Source organism: Ctenopharyngodon idella, chromosome 15 (genome assembly GCF_019924925.1).
Source record: "Ctenopharyngodon idella isolate HZGC_01 chromosome 15, HZGC01, whole genome shotgun sequence".
NCBI lineage: Eukaryota > Metazoa > Chordata > Actinopteri > Cypriniformes > Xenocyprididae > Ctenopharyngodon > Ctenopharyngodon idella.
Window position 1 is genome coordinate 32,923,314 of NC_067234.1, and position 16,686 is coordinate 32,939,999.

Consider the following 16,686-nt stretch of genomic DNA (forward strand, 5'->3'; position numbering starts at 1 on the left):
GCCAGAAGGGGGCGTTGTTGGATTATTTTCAAATAAAAGTTTCAGGGTTTTTTAACAGACTCAAGTGAGAAACGTTTAATGTGACAAATTACTTTTAAAAGTAATTCACGATTAACAATACAGCCTGTGAACGATATATTTTAACTGTAGAGTTCTGCATAAATAAGTATAGGCTACTTCAAGTTTTATTAAGTAGCCTCTTCATAAGCAAAGTTAAGTAGCATATATTTTTAAGTATACTTTATGTAGTAGCCTATAATAATATGAATGTACTAGTAGTATACTTGTAAGTGTACTATTTCTACAGTAAATTGGCCCACTTTGTAGTGTAGGCTATAAAAGTATACTTTCAGTGTAACTGTAGAAAACTTTAAATGGCCTTCACAAAGTTTACAACTATGATTTTTGCTTGTATTAGTGGATTTACAGGTATATTGATAGTTTACTAGTTAAATACTTGTAGCAATTTTTTTTTATTGTTTTTACTGTTTATGAAAGAACACTTTTTGAAGTATAGGCCTACTCTCAATAAACGACTATTTTAATAGTTTTATACTGCAAGTACTTGTAAGGTTTCTTTAAGTAAACTTAAAATCATACTTATAGTTTACTTTTTATATATTATTTTTGCACAATAAGTACTAGTACGTTCCTTTTTGGGTATTATTTTTATACTTGATATATACCTTTAACTGTACTTTAACACTTTCCTCTGTGCCAAACAAGACATAGATCGTACATCTTATCCATCAACACCTCTAAAACATTTGGCAGTTTTGATTCATATGCAGTTTAACGATTGCCGAGACCCGTCACAAGGGCTGTGCCGAGTGTGCGACCGCGCAGGGCCTTGCGCAAAAGTAAAGTGACAATTACAATTTTGATTGTTTAAAGCCAATAGTTAAAGCTCATGTTTTTGTCCTTCGAAATACTATAGTTAAAAGACATAGCTATTGGCCCAGGCCTACTGTTGCTATAGTAACGGGGGTCTAATGTTGGTATTACCGAACTATTTGTTGTTTGCTTAGTTTCGTACATTCAGTTTTACAGCATTAGGTTAAAGAAGGTAAACTGTGTAACTGAACTGTGCACATATACTTTAGACGTGTTTGCAAAATGGTCAAGTTCGCACAGGGCCTCACACTCCCCTTTGCAACGGCCTGATTACATTCACATTAGCGATGCTTATATTGCTTGTTTCTGCTTCTTCTTTGGCTTTCTTTTGAACCAGAGATTCTCTTTTAGATGTAATAGCGGCCCCCACCATTTAACACTGAAAACATGTATTGCTGGAGATTTCCGTCAATGACGAGGAAAGAGTGAAAGTGGCATGTGAAGGCCAAGTATGGTAACCTATACTCGGAATTTGTCCTCTGCATTTAACCCATCCAAGTTGCACACACATTAGGAGCAGAGTAGTGAGTAGTGAACACACACATACTGCAAACCGTGATACACACTTGGAGCAGTGGGCAGCCATTATGCTGTGGTGCCCAGGGAGTGATTGGGGTCAGGTGCGTTGCTCAAGAGCACCTCAGTCATTTCCTGTTGGTGCTGGATTCGAACCAGCCACCTCGGACTTGCTAACCATCAGGCCACGACTGCCCCTAAAGAGATAGTTCACCCAAAAATGAAAATTCTATCATCATTTTCTCACCCTCATATTGTTCCAATTCAAACCTGTATACATTTCTTTGTTCTGCTGAACATAAAAGAAGATATGTGGAGAATGTTTAAAACTGGTTGTGGTGTAGCCTACCATTGACTTCCATAATATGGAAAAAAATAAAAATAAATAAAAAATAGGCCTATGATGGAAGTCAATGGTGCCCCACAACAAAATATGCATGCTCTGTTTCTCTGTTTTTCTCTCACTACCATTGGCTGATGATGGGGTCTGGCTCTTTGTTCCAATTCATCCCAAATGCTAAGTAGTGGTTCGGGTTATTCTCATGGAAATAAAAATCACTCTCCCCAATTATGCAACAAAATAGGAGGCACAGATAAAATGCCATTGTTTGATTTAGCATTAAGATTAAGATAATTATATTTTTTGCCATATAGTAGGCCTACTAGTAGGATGGACAGCTTTTTCTCTGCTTTTCATGTTTTAGCTATAATGTACTATATGTATGTGCAAGCCTATTTGTTTATTTTCATATTTCAGTAAAAAATGTAACATGGCCATTCTCATATCATACATATGAGTAAAATCGTTGTCTGTCACCTTCGAGATGACTGGCGGATCCAGGGGTGGGGCCAAAGGGGCACTGGCTCCAGCTGAAATCTGATTGGGCCCTGATGTGCCCCTGCCCTGTCACTCATTGCTAATCTACGTCAATTCAACCCTTGTAAAATATTCATCCAAACCTCTACACTGAATTAATAATAAATTATAAATGTGTTCAGCATTCTGCAACAAATATTTTTCTAGACTATTTTAAGTCGTAAAGTATATATTAAAATGAAGCGCATGGATTCGGCATAATACTAAGCAGGGCAGCGGGTCACTGAACCCTCCCTAACTCTACAGCGCCCCACAAATTTCCAATGTAAATCTGTGGTGAAAAATGGAACTGCAGCACACTCTCATAGAGAGCCATTGGGGCAGATTTCTCGCTGCTCGCTTATATCCACATTAGGTTAACACACCTTCCGTAACCTCGTTTCAGACAAAGATGATCAGTCCACTTCAGCTATAAAATTTTTGGTTGAAAATAGATATATAATTATGAATAATTCACTGAAATTTCAATTAAGGCATGAGCCAGAAAGAGAACAAACAGGGCAATGTTTTACACACTGCAATAAGGATGAAACTGTCAGCGGTTTCACGATCAAATTCCAGACGGATAGTACTGTTTCACATTTGAATTATCATTAAAATTGAATTTGATTATTGTGGTAATTAACGTTTTAATTCATACACAAAGCCAGAGGGCGCCCTCGCGCAGAAAGTACAAGGTAGACTCAAAATAGTAGACTGAACATCTCAGGTATTTTCATAAGAATAAAATATATTGAGAATGCAAGGCTTATCGAAATAGGCTTTATCACAGTAGAATACTACAAAATAATTAAAATTAAATAAATACAAATCTAGAACTGACAGAAAACTAAATCTAGCACTGAGGGTCTACAAGAGACGCAAGCACAATGAACGCAACGAACCAGCAAAGACATGAGGGAAAGGAGCACAAAAGGGAGCAGAGCACATGAGAAACAGGTGAACACAATTAGGCCAACAAGGACCAGACAAGGACTAAACAAGGGGCGTGGTAACTGAAAACAAGGAGGCGGGATGAGAGGAGCACATGGCAAACTCAAACAAAGACAGAGCCATGTGCTCAAGCACAAGACAAACAAGGAAACATTAAACAAAGACAAAACTGACAAGACTGTCAGGGCAAGATCCTGAAATGTATTTTATACTGTTTTAACATGTATACAATATTGCCTACATTTAAACTCATGTTACAAACATTTTAGAAGTAAAAATTAAACATTTAAAAGTAATTCAAGGGTAATCAACCGGTCTGTTATCCTATTTCCAAGGTATCAGCGCTGGTTTTCGTGCCTAAGATGGACTCTGCAGGTGAACTTCTAACTTCCTAACGAGTTGAGTAAGTTTGCCTTTGAGGTAAAATACTGAGTTAGGTGTACCTCCACATCTATTTTGGTCATTTATCTTAAGCAGTTATCCAGGTTAGCGAGTAGAGGATCTGCAAATAAATAAATAAATAAAAGAAGAGAGAAGGCGTGATCCTCCTTGTTGTTTTGCACCTATTTTTATGAATAAAAGAGTGCGAATCTGCCTGGGAAGAATGATAAAGAAGGTTCCTTGAGGCCGGGACTTCCCCTGCTATAGATAAGGGATCTTCTATTCTTGTGAGAGATAATGGTTTAATGAATGCTACCAACTAGACGGTCTGTGTACGTACACACTTTGTTAGTACTTAAAGGATTAGTTCACTTCAGAATTAAAATTTCCTGATAATTTACTCACCTCTATGTCTTCCAAGATATTTGTCTTCTTTCTTCAGTCGAAAAGAAATTAAGGTTTATAAGCAAAACATTCCAGTATTTTCTCCATATAGTGGACTTCACTGGGCTACACTAGCTCTGTGATGCGTCACGTATTAGGTAATCATGTTGGAAAGGTCACACATGACGTATGAGGAAGTACCGTGGAAGGACGAAAAACTCAAACTTCAAAATCGTCTGACATCGTTTTACCTTTTTTGTAAAGGGCGTTTGACTTAATCTTTGCATGTTCACTTTGTAAACACTTGATCGCTACTTCCGTATGACCTTTCCAATGTGATTACGTAATGCGTGCCGCATCACAGAGCAGTGCAAGATGAGCATTTGTGGTTAAAAAGTATATTAATTAATTAATTTATTTTTTTTAGAAAATGACCCCTAGATAAGACCCTTATTCCTCGTCTGGGATCGTATAGAGCTCTTTGAAGCTGCACTGAAACTGACAGTTGGACCTTTAACCCGTTGTACCCCAGTGAAGTCCACTATATGAAGAAAAATCCTGGAATGTTTTCCTCAAAAACCTTCATTTCATTTCGACTGAAGAAAGAAAGACATGAACATCTTGAATATGGATGAGTAAATTATCAGGAAATTTTAATTCTGATGTGAACTAAATCTTTAAATCAGATTTGTTAATTTTGAAATTATTTTATTCTGTTTTCAATTTGTATAAAAATATTAAAACATCAAGTGAACTACATGATACTATGTCTTATTTACCTGAGAACATTGGTTATATATGCTTCATTTAAAAAAGAAGGGTAGAGAATTAAGGAATTTCGGCACTGGATTGTTCATAATAGTGTGAAAAAAGAACATACTGAATATATTTAATCACTTAGCTCCTTTACTGAACACCATTTTACATAATTTTTACACTGTTGTTGGATAGATAAAATTAAAATAGCATGCTTTTTGTCTGATGGAATTGTGTATATATATATATATATATATATATATATATTTCTATATATATAATTTTTTTTGTTACGTTCCTCCCAGTATAGGATAGGGGAAGCAACATTAAAGTTAACGATAACTAAAGCATTAACATAAAAGCAAAGTTTGGCTCCAAAAGTCACATGCCAAAAACACAAGAAATGTAATACAACAAGGTTTATTGGTGTAACAAAAGTGTAGGAAGTGTAAAATAACTTCAGGAGACAAAATACCTCCAACTAGGAACCAATCTACACTTACCTCAAGGAAAGAAAAGAAAATAAACAACAAAATAGTTCCCTGACTCCCTCTCTGCTTTAAACAAGAGAAAACCATAAAATTTCCACATAAGTGGCACCCACTCCCTAGAACTTCCAAGTTTGGTCTATATATTTACAAGAGAAACATCAGATCAACAGTTTCACAACAGCTGGGGTTCAGCAAGAGAAGTGTATAAATCAATGTAACACTGTTTATACAAGCTTTTAACAAAAATAAATAAAAGTCTTACAACAGATCCTAATCGGTATTGCCAACTGCTTTCGGTTGAAAGTAGCTAAATCTGATCGCTAAATGTCACTAGATGACGTCATTACGGTGATTTCAATGATTTATATAAATATAAGCATAGATCAGTGAGTGAGAAAAGAATCTAGATAAGGGTTGTCCAAGAAGTTGCTAGATTTGTTGCTAGGCTTTTGAAAGAAGCATCAAAAGGGGCAAGGGAGTCGCCAAATCTAGTCACAAAATCGCTAAATTGGCAACACTGATCCCAATAGGATAACAACAGACAAAGGAAATAATATAAGCTTTGTAATGAATTACAGAGAAACAGCAGAAGCAATACACATCAACAGTCAACAAGCTCTCTCTTTTTTGGAGATCAGACAGGATTTATACACTCTTCCTTTTGTTGAGGGCCAATCTGCAGATGATGAGCACTCTCATCTGGCTGTACCTGCTCAGACAAAGGAAGAAGAAGATGAAGAAGAAGAAGGGGGGAGACCACTACTGAAAATAAAACAATGTGATCACTGTGTGTGTCTTCAGTCTCTGTAGCTCCTTTTTCACCATCAGCTGATCCTGAGGAAACTGGACTGACATCTAAATAGTGAGAGTCCTACAATATAACACACAGAGAGTCACATAAGGGCCTGGTTTCACAGACAGGGCTTAGATTAAGCCAGGATTAGGCCTTAATTCAATTAGGACGTTTAAGTAGCTTTTATAAACTTGCCTTTAAAAAACAACATTACTGGTGCGCATCTTGAGACAAAACAATGGCACTGATATATTTCGAGATATGTCGGTGTAACCCAGGTTACCAAGAGCCCTGTTTATGTAAAACAGAAAAAGGAATAAAAACCATAACACTCGTGAATATGTAAATCAGTGCTTTATTTTAGTAGCATTTGTGAAATAGAAAATAGGAAAATGCATAAATTCAAAAAGAAATAAAACTAATTTGAAAAATTATTCAAATAAAACAATGTGAAGATTGGTCCAATGAGGAGAGCGAAGAGTTAGCCCCGCCCTACGATCGGGGCTGTGCGAGAGAGAAGACGAAGCGAGAATGCGCGATGCGAGAGAGAGAAACAGCAGTTCCGACGTGGTCCTGAAAAAGAAGAAGAAACAGAATTAGAACACATAAATTAGCAGTTAAGAGAAATAACAGAGTTTGAGAGGAAAAAATGTGAATTGAACGTTGTCAGTCGATTATCACGGTTGATGCTAGCGCAAACTGTTACAGAGGAGAGACAAACTTCCAGAGGTTGGAGTTTGGCCTGTCTGGAAACTTCATAACTAGAAAATTTGAATTCTCTTGGTAAGTGAAGTGATTAAACCCTCAATTACAGAGGTTGTTTTGTATAAATGTTCTGTAAATGGTGTTTAACCATCAAATGCGGTTGTATTATGTGCAGTAGTATATAAAAGATGTATAAAAGCTAACCCTCTGTTTAAAAACGGGAGGAATATCGGGTGGATGTGTTAAATAACTAATGTTCAGATTTAAAAGTTTCTTTAAGCAGTTTACAAGTGTTGTTTTAATGGGTTTTTGTCGTATATTCGAGCTATGAGAAATGGCTGATTGTGACGCACATGTGATACGGGCAGATGAGGCCTAAGCGCGTCATTTGAAAAATGCTCTTAGCATGTCTATGCAAATTTCAAAGTGTTAATGTTAAATGAACATGGAGTTAAATATGTTGAAATGTTGTTTATTTGCAGATTAACTGCTGTAATGATGTATATTTTGAACGGAATGTCTAATTGTATTTTTGGCCTTGTCTTTTGCAAGGTTGGGTTTTTTTTCCCTGTCCTTCCTTTCCCTATCTTCTGTTTCTCCATCATCCCTTGAGTCGGGTGCAGCATATTTTCTGGAACCGGACGATCGCGAAGAAGACTTTGAACTTGAACTGTCCCTGCATTGCACTAAAAAAGAGACTGCGAGCAGGAACTGGCGAGCCATGCCCATATAAGGATCGAGCTACGAGAATCAAGAAAGTGGTAGGATTGTGCATACGCTTTTCCTTCGTTTTTTTTCTGACTGAACTGTGTTGCTCAGAACTCAATTGCGGAAGAAGGATCTCGTGTAAGCAGCACTGAACTGGAGCTAAAGTTTGGTGAAACCCTAATCCACATTGGGACTGTTATTGTGAGCAGTAAGGTTGATCTATTGTAAATTTCTTTTAATTTCTACTGATTTTTTTTTTTACTCTCAAATTCCACTGTTCTTTAGTTTCATTTAATTAATTGGTTTTATTTTATTTTATTTATTTTTTTGTTGTTGTTGTTTTTCCGAAGAACAAGAGTGAAAACGGTATTTCGAAGTGTCATTTGGAAGAATTGTATTCATAGTCAAACTCAAAGTTATTCTCTATATTAAATAAGCCAATTAAAAAACCAAATTGAATAAATATGTGAAAAGAAATTCTATGCCCATATTAGCAGAGTAAGAGTCAGTTAACTTTATTAGGTTGAATCTAAATAGGTCAAAAGGAGATAGACAAACAAATAATAAAAAGTACTAGAACTAAATAGACAATTTAAATATATAAGGGATTATAAGAAGAATACATTTATTTATTTATTTATTTATTTTCATTCATTTCATTCCCCATTACCCCTTTTTGATCACTATTTCCCTTTTTTTTCTTTTTTTTGTTTGTTTGTTCTGATGATGTATTGAAACTTTGGCTTATTGTTATTATTATTTTTTTTCCTTTCATTATTGCATTATTAACATTCTCTTTAATACATCTTACCTGTTTCTAATGCAGCCAGTGTTGTCGTCATTTCCTTCTACCATTGTTGCTGACACAGTCTCTTGAGCGAGTCTGATCTTCTGGTCGCTGGTCCAAATTTAGAAACGGTGTATTCCTTCTCTGCTCATTTCCGTTATTCACTGTTTGAGAGGGAGGGTCGCACTTGCGCCGCGACGCGCGTTACATCAGTGCAAGTTTCTTTCAGTTAAAACAGCTCAAACATGCATTTTAATGAACTAACAATGAACAATATATTTTATTAGTCTTGTTAATGTTAGTTAATGTAAATGTTTAAAGCTTTTTGGATCGAGGCATCATTCACACTAACCAATCTTTGTCATATTTGTCAGTAACAGGCTTTGTGTGCCTTTATTGAATCTCATTTCCTTAACTGACTCCAGTTATCTTGTGGAGAAGTCGTCACACAGAGTTTCACACACTGTCCTGTCAATGATCACTCAATGTCTTCAATATCGTTCTGAAAAATATAACTGTGTGTTATTAGATTAGTCAGATTGTGTTTGTCTATGAGTGTGACTTAATTTTATTAATAATAAATGCAGAAATCCAAATGTATTCTTGTCACTGTATATATTGTATTCATATTGAAATGGATCTTTGTTTAGATGTTTCAGTTCTAAATTTATATCATTGTCAAGGCCTCATATTCACAGTGTCTCTGCTGCCCTCTGCTGGTGAACAACATCAATCTTTCTGAATTACATTTCTGAATATAATTTACATTAAATAAATGTCTACAAGCACAAACTCTTCCTGTCCTTCACCTCAAGTGAGAATAGTGTTCATTTTTTACACTTTTGTTTTGTTCACTTATTCATAAAATGCTTTAAACTTTGAAATATTCTTACATCATCAGTCAGGGTGTCGATTACATTTTTAGCACAACTGAATATGATTAAACCAGAAATGATACATTACTGTATAATTTTAACAGTGGTGTATTAATTCTTACTTTAATATCTATAATGCAAATGTCTGAATTCAGACTGTTAGTCAGTACACTGTAAAATAATAATAAAAAAAAGATTATTAGAGCACATTTTACAAGACAATATTATTTCAGTTTTTCTAGTTCAAATTGTGAAAATTGTTTCAACACCATTTATTTCAGTCTACAAAACATCTTCAAGCACTATTATTATGAAGCACAGTCCTGTAATACATGTAAACACAGCAAGAAAGAACAGTAAGTTCATATGGAAAGACGTCTCAATAAGGCAGTTTTTAGAAACATAATGACGTCAGCAGTTTAAATCAAGCCATCATTCACACTTTAATATGAGCAGTTTATGGATGTGTGTTGGGGTTGATCTCTGTGTTCAATACGAGCTGATCATCATTTCTACTGACCTAAAGACTGTTATGTGCTTACATATGAATAACACTGATTTCTTGTAATACTAATGCCAAATCAGACTAGATGACGGGACAAAATGTGATTTTTAAAGACACCTGAAGGCAAAATAAAATGCTGCTTAGTTGTATAAAGTCTGCAGTTTACATTTAAAAACCAATGATAAACATTATTTGACATGGAAATGGAGTTTCTTTCACAACAGCTTTGAAAAGACACTTCATGATTACAGCACTACTGTAATGATGGGTCAACAGTGTGTGGATCCATAAGCAGCTTTATTAAACACAGCAGAAGTACAGACAAGGGCAGAGCAGTACCGTAAACAGGGACAGGCAAGGATCAAGGCAGGCAGCAGAGAATCAGAGTCAGGTCACAGGCAAGGATCGAGGCAGGCGGAAAACAAACACAGTCCAGGGTACAGGCAATGTTCGGGGCAGGCGGCAAGGGTTCACGAGAGATAAGCAGTCCAGGTAACAACAAGATAACAGTCCACAGAATAACGCTCAGAAATGATCACCGTAGCAAATCAAGACTTCGCGAAGATGTGGTGTGTATGCGTGGCTTAAATAGTGTGCGTGTGATGCAGTTCAGGTGTGTGCAATCAGTCCCAGGAATGAGGGCCTATGGGAAATGAAGTCCGAATGGTGGGGAATCAGTATTCCGGTGATGGCTCCCTCCGGCGGTCCGGAGGATGAACCGTGGGAGCCACATTCATGACAGAGCCCCCACCCTGCGAGCGGCTCCTGACGCGAGGAGGCGGATGCCGGGGTCTACCACGTGGTCGAGGGGCCGGTCTCTCTGGGTGCATCCGGTGGAATTCCTCCACGAGTGCAGGGTCCAGGATATCATCCGCATCGACCCAGGATCGCTCCTCCGGCCCGTACCCCTCCCAGTCGACCAGATATTGTAGTCTTCGACCCCGACGCTTGGAATCGAGCAGCTCTCGGACTTGGTAAGCCTCCTCGCCCTCAATCGACAGTGGTGGGGGATGACGGCCCTCGGCTCCCTCCGGTTCCCCCCTCGGACCCCCGGAGGGTTTCAGCAACGAAACATGGAATGTGGGAGAAACACGATAATTAGCAGGCAGATTTAAACGAAATGAGACAGGAGTAATTTGTTTGACAATTTGAAAAGGCCCTACAAACCTGGGACTGAGTTTCTTGCATGGAAGTCTTAGGCGAAGATCCCTGGTAGAGAGCCAGACCCACTGCCCAACGGTGTACTGGGGATTCGGTCGGCGGTGTCTGTTGGCTTGTACCTCTTGTCTTCTGATGGCACGTTGTAGATGGTGATGAGCCATATCCCAAGTTTCCTCGCTTTTGCGCATCCAATCATTGACTAAAGGTAGCTCGGAAGATTCACCTGACCACGGGAACAGTGGAGGTTGATAGCCTAGGACGCACTGGAAGGGTGTGATTCCGGTGGCTGGTTTTCTTAGAGAGTTCTGGGCGTATTCAGCCCACATCAAATAGCGACTCCATTCCGACTGATCCTTCTGACAGTAGGTGCGGAGAAAGCGTGCGAGTTCCTGGTTCATTCGTTCTGTCTGACCATTGGATTCTGGGTGGTAGCCGGATGTGAGGCTGATGTTAACGTTTAAGTTCTTGAAGAAAGCAGACCAGACCCGTGAGGTAAACTGTGGACCTCTATCAGACACAATGTCCTCACGTAACCCATAGAATCTGAAGACGAAGTTACAAAGCAGTTCAGCGGTCTCGAATGCAGTGGGTAGTTTGGGCAACGGAATGAGACGGCAAGCTTTAGAGAAACGATCGATCACAGTGAGAATTGTGGTGTTGCCATGGGATACGGGTAGGTCGGTTACAAAGTCGATGGCTATGTGCGACCAGGGGCGTTGTGGGATGGGTAACGGTTGGAGCAGACCAGCAGGAGCTTGATGAGGAGTTTTAGATGTTTGACAGGCATGTTGAGTCACGTCATGAAGCATGGAATCCCACCAGAATCGGTTTTGTAGGAGGTGATGAGTGGCGGTGATACCTGGGTGACCTGAGCTGGGAAGATCGTGGACGTGGTGCAAAAGTTTATCTCTCAGGGGAGCTGGCACGAAGGTACGGTCAGGCGGGCATGCAGCTGGTGGAGCGGACTGTTCGTTGGCCGGAGTAATTTCTGACATCACGTCCCACTGGACTGGTGCTAGGAGGAGGGTGTCAGGGATAATGTACTCTTCTGTATCAGATCGCTCTACCCGTTCCATTTGTCGAGATAATGCATCAGCCTTGGTATTCTTGGAACCCGGTCGGTAAGTCACTTTGAATTGGAAGCGGGTAAAGAACATAGCCCATCGAGCCTGACGAGGGTTTAGTCGTTTGGCAGAGCGGAGGTATTCTAGGTTCTTATGATCGATGAGTACAGTGAATGGATGTTGCGCTCCCTCCAACCAATGGCGCCATTCCTCTAGCGCCGCTTTCATTGCCAGTAGTTCTCGATCTCCCACGTCGTAATTTCGTTCTGCCGCCGATAGCTTTCGGGAATAGAAGGCGCAGGGAAACATTCTCTCAGGGGTGCCCTGGCGCTGAGACAGAATAGCTCCGATGCCTGTGCTGGAGGCGTCCACCTCCACGATGAAAGGCCGTTCAGGGTCAGGGTGATGGAGAATAGGTGCAGTCATGAATCGTTGCTTTAACCCCTCGAATGCCTCGACAGCCGCGGGGAACCAGTGTAAGTGCGACGTCTGACGTTTGGTCATGGAGGTTAGGGGTGCTGCAATGCTGCTGAAATTGCGAATGAACCGCCTATAGAAGTTAGCAAAGCCCAGAAACCTCTGTAATTCTTTGAGTGTGCGTGGTTTCGGCCAATTGAGTATGGCTTGCACCTTGCGGTCATCCATGGCAACCCCTTCTCTACTGATAACATACCCCAGGAAGGATGTGGAGGTCCGGTGAAACTCGCACTTCTCTGCTTTTGCATATAACTGGTGCTGAATGAGTCTCTGTAGGACGGCTCGAACGTGCTGGACGTGCTCCTCCAAGGACCTGGAGTATATAAGAATGTCATCGATATATACAATTACCCAGCGGTTCAGCATGTCCCTGAGCACGTTGTTAATGTAGGACTGGAATACTGACGGACTATTGGACAGCCCGAACGGCATGACGAGGGTCTCGTAGTGGCCGGTGGTTGTAGAGAAGGCAGTCTTCCACTCATCCCCTTCTCTAATACGGATGACATTATATGCACAGCGGAGATCGAGCTTGGTGAAATATTCAGCCTGTTGTAACTGTCCCAGAGCGGCCGGCACTAAGGGCAAAGGATAGCGAAATTTGATGGTGATGTCGTTCAGGCCTCGGTAATCGATACAGGGTCTCAGGCCCCCGTCCTTCTTTTTGACAAAGAAGAATCCCGACGATGCTGGTGATGTGGATGGCCGGATGAACCACTTGGCTAATTCTTCTTCAATGTAGGCTTTCATAGCGGCTGATTCAGGCTGTGACAAAGGGAAAATTCTACCTTTAGGAGGTGTGGTACCTGGTATTAGATCGATGGCACAGTCCCCGGGTCGGTGAGGGGGTAATTCGGTAGCCTTCAGTTTGCTGAATGCCACAGCTAAGTCGGCGTATTCGGCGGGGATGTCGAGTTTCCCGGGGTTGGATTCTTGCAGCTCGGCAGTTTGAATTGGTAATGGAGTGACTTGCTGTAAGCAGTTCTTATGGCAGACGGCGTCCCATTGCAGTATCTGTCCCTCTTTCCAGGAGATCTGTGGGTTATGAGTACGAAGCCATGGCAGACCAAGGATTATGGAGTTGTTTGGTGAGTGAATGACGTAGAAACGGATGCGTTCGCGGTGCAGAATTCCGATTTGTAACTTGAGTTCGTCGGTGATGTAAGCCACCTTTCCTCCTCCGATGGGCTTTCCATCTAACGCCTCCACTGTCAACGGAGAATGGCAGTCGGTTAGTGCTATATTGTATTCTTTGATGAAAGTTTTAGACATGAAATTACCGGCAGCGCCAGAGTCCAGTAGAGCCTGGGTGGCAATACTTTGTTGACGGTGACTTGAACGGGAATTTTGAGGCAGTTGGTTGAGTAATCGGATTGCATGAGGGAACTCACCACTTTTGAACTGACGGGCGTGGGTCGAACCGGGCAGTTGACTTTGAAATGACCAGCCTGGCCACAGTACAGACAGAGGTGCATTAGCCATCTTCTCTCTCTCTCCTCCGGCTGGAGTGGGGTGTAACCCAGTTGCATGGGCTCAGGGTTTTGATACGTTGAGCTGGAAACTCGTGTGAAGCGTCGTGAGCGAAGCAGGTTGTCAATGTGAATGGAGAGATCAATAAATGAACTTAGCGAGCTGCCCTCGTCCTGGCAGGCGAGTTCTGCTTGTAACTCCATGGATAAACCTCGATGGAACAGCAGCTTCAACGTGTCCTCCACCCAGTTGGTTTGGGCCGCCAGAGTGCGAAATTGCAAAGCATATTCAGCTGCAGTTGTTTTGCCCTGTGTGAGTGAGAGCAGCTGATCGCCCGGACTTTGACCCCCCGCGGGATGTTCAAATACCTCTCTGAATCGCTGCAGGAACCCAGAGAATGTGGGAACTACGGAATTATCATCTCTCCAGACAGCCGTGGCCCAGTCCAGCGCTTTGCCAGTTAGCAGAGAACACACAAAGGATATTTGGCTTGATTCGGTGGGATACAGAGAGGGCTGCTGATTGACATATAGCGAGCACTGTAGAAGAAACCCCTTACATTTCGCTGGAGAACCATCGAACTTCTCAGGTAAGGCCAGACGAGGGTTCATGGCTGGAGGATTTGGGAAAACTGGCGTGGCAGGTGCCGCGGGCGGCGGCGTGGCGGCCTCGGTGGGATTGAGGCGCAGGCCCTGTAGTGTCTTTACCAGCTCCTCCGTGAGCGAAGTTAAGCGATTCAGTTGGTGGTGGTGCATCGCTAACTGATTGGCCTGAGTTGATAGCTCGGTGGAAATCCGTAGCAAAGCTGCTGGATCGCTATTCGGCGGAGTCTTCTGTAATGATGGGTCAACAGTGTGTGGATCCATAAGCAGCTTTATTAAACACAGCAGAAGTACAGACAAGGGCAGAGCAGTACCGTAAACAGGGACAGGCAAGGATCAAGGCAGGCAGCAGAGAATCAGAGTCAGGTCACAGGCAAGGATCGAGGCAGGCGGCAAACAAACACAGTCCAGGGTACAGGCAATGTTCGGGGCAGGCGGCAAGGGTTCACGAGAGATAAGCAGTCCAGGTAACAACAAGATAACAGTCCACAGAATAACGCTCAAAAACGATCACTGTAGCAAATCAAGACTTCACAAAGATGTGGTGTGTATGCGTGGCTTAAATAGTGTGCGTGTGATGCAGTTCAGGTGTGTGTGCAATCAGTCCCAGGAATGAGGGCCTATGGGAAATGAAGTCCGAATGGTGGGGAATCAGGATTCCGGTGATGGCTCCCTCCGGCGGTCCGGAGGATGAACCGTGGGAGCCATATTCATGACAACTACTATATTCTCATCCCCATTTACACTAGAGCTTCATCAACATCACATTAGTACTAGCAGTGACATCTTGGCCATTTCTGAGAAGTTACTGGAGTAACAAAGTGGTACCACAGTCACTTTTATTTATAAAGCACATTATACTGTATATAATACAGATTGTTTCAAAGTATATTTACAGAAATATACAGGAAAACAGAAACGATGCAAACTTCATCAATTATGAGACAAATTCAAATTGTGCTGTAAAGTAGTTTTAAAGTGACAATAGTGTCATTTTATGTGAGTGAGAGACTTTAATACAGTGCAGTCAGAAATGTGTTATTTATACAGTTATACAGTATTTTATACATACATATATACAAGTTAACAGAGTTAGTGTATAACTCACATACTGCACAGTCATCATTAACATTTATGAAACCCTGTCTTAAAAAAGCTATAATTATTAATCTATCAGTCTGTATTCAGTATGTATAACAAGAAACACAAACGGTGTGCTCTCTGTCAGCTCTCTGAGCTCTCTGCTTCAGGATCCTGTGGTTTCTGCTGCGTGATTCAGCTCAGAGGAGTTTATAAACACTGTGCTGAATTTCTCAAGTTAGAGTGGAGAAAGAAGAGAGTGTCGGTGAGGAGAGTGTGTGGAGCCGGACTCAGAGCGGATATTTGAATGGAAATGGGAATTTCCTCATAACCTGTAAATCCAAAAGTAAAACAGTCAATTATGTAAAATCAGACATTCATTTGAAATAATAAAAGTGGCAAAAACTGTGGCACATTTCTACTGAAAACATCAGAGCAGTTTCATCAAAATGGGCAGAAATAAACAATTTACAGTACAGAGACTAAACTGAAGATGAATTGGATACTCTTATACAGTACATTGTTTATGAAGAAATATGCGGTCCCACTTTATATTAGGTGTCCTTAACTACTATGTACTTACATCAAAAAATAGTTACAATGTACTTATTGTGTTCATATTGTATTGCAAAACACTTTTGCTGCTATTGAGGTTGAATATGGGTAAGGTATGGGTAGGTTTAAGGGTGGGTTAAGGTGTAAGGGAACGGTCAACAGTGTAATTATAAATGTAATTACAGAAATTATTTACAGATGTAATTAAATGCAGGTATTTTTCTTAAAATATAAGTACAATGTAAAAACATTGCACTGTACTAAAAGATTAATTTTAATGCTAGTACATAGTTGTTAAAGACACCTAATATAAAGTCCAAATATGCATATAAATATATAAATGTTCAGCTATATGAAAACGTGAATATTTATTTGAAATTATTACTTACCACAGTGTCTTTAGTTTACAATGTGGAGAATTCTTTAGATCAGTGAGCAGTTCACATGCTGAATCTCCTATTTTATTTCCAGACAGATTCAGTTCTCTCAGGTGTGAGGGATTTGATATCAGAGCTGAAGTCAGAGCAGCACAACCTTCATCTGTGACTCCACAATCCTTCAACCTGTAGAGAACAATGACACACTCTTCACTCTCTCAGTTCAGATCAGATCAGTTTAGCAGTGAATCCATTATTAAAGAGAAAGTACAAACTTAAAGCTCAAATTAATATG

General features: G+C 40.5%; 2 protein-coding genes and 1 long non-coding RNA gene across 3 annotated transcripts in view; 2 read left to right on the forward strand and 1 right to left on the reverse strand.

Annotated features, from left to right (window-relative positions):
* Positions 1-16,686, forward strand: part of LOC127495937 (uncharacterized) — a 236,098-nt gene that overhangs the window by 148,673 nt on the left and 70,739 nt on the right. The window lies entirely within an intron of this gene.
* Positions 1-16,686, reverse strand: part of LOC127495896 (protein NLRC5-like) — a 207,073-nt gene that overhangs the window by 142,252 nt on the left and 48,135 nt on the right. The window lies entirely within an intron of this gene.
* The window catches only part of LOC127495915 (uncharacterized), a 105,027-nt gene that overhangs the window by 26,900 nt on the left and 61,441 nt on the right, over positions 1-16,686 (forward strand). The gene's annotated exons all lie outside the window — the stretch shown is intronic.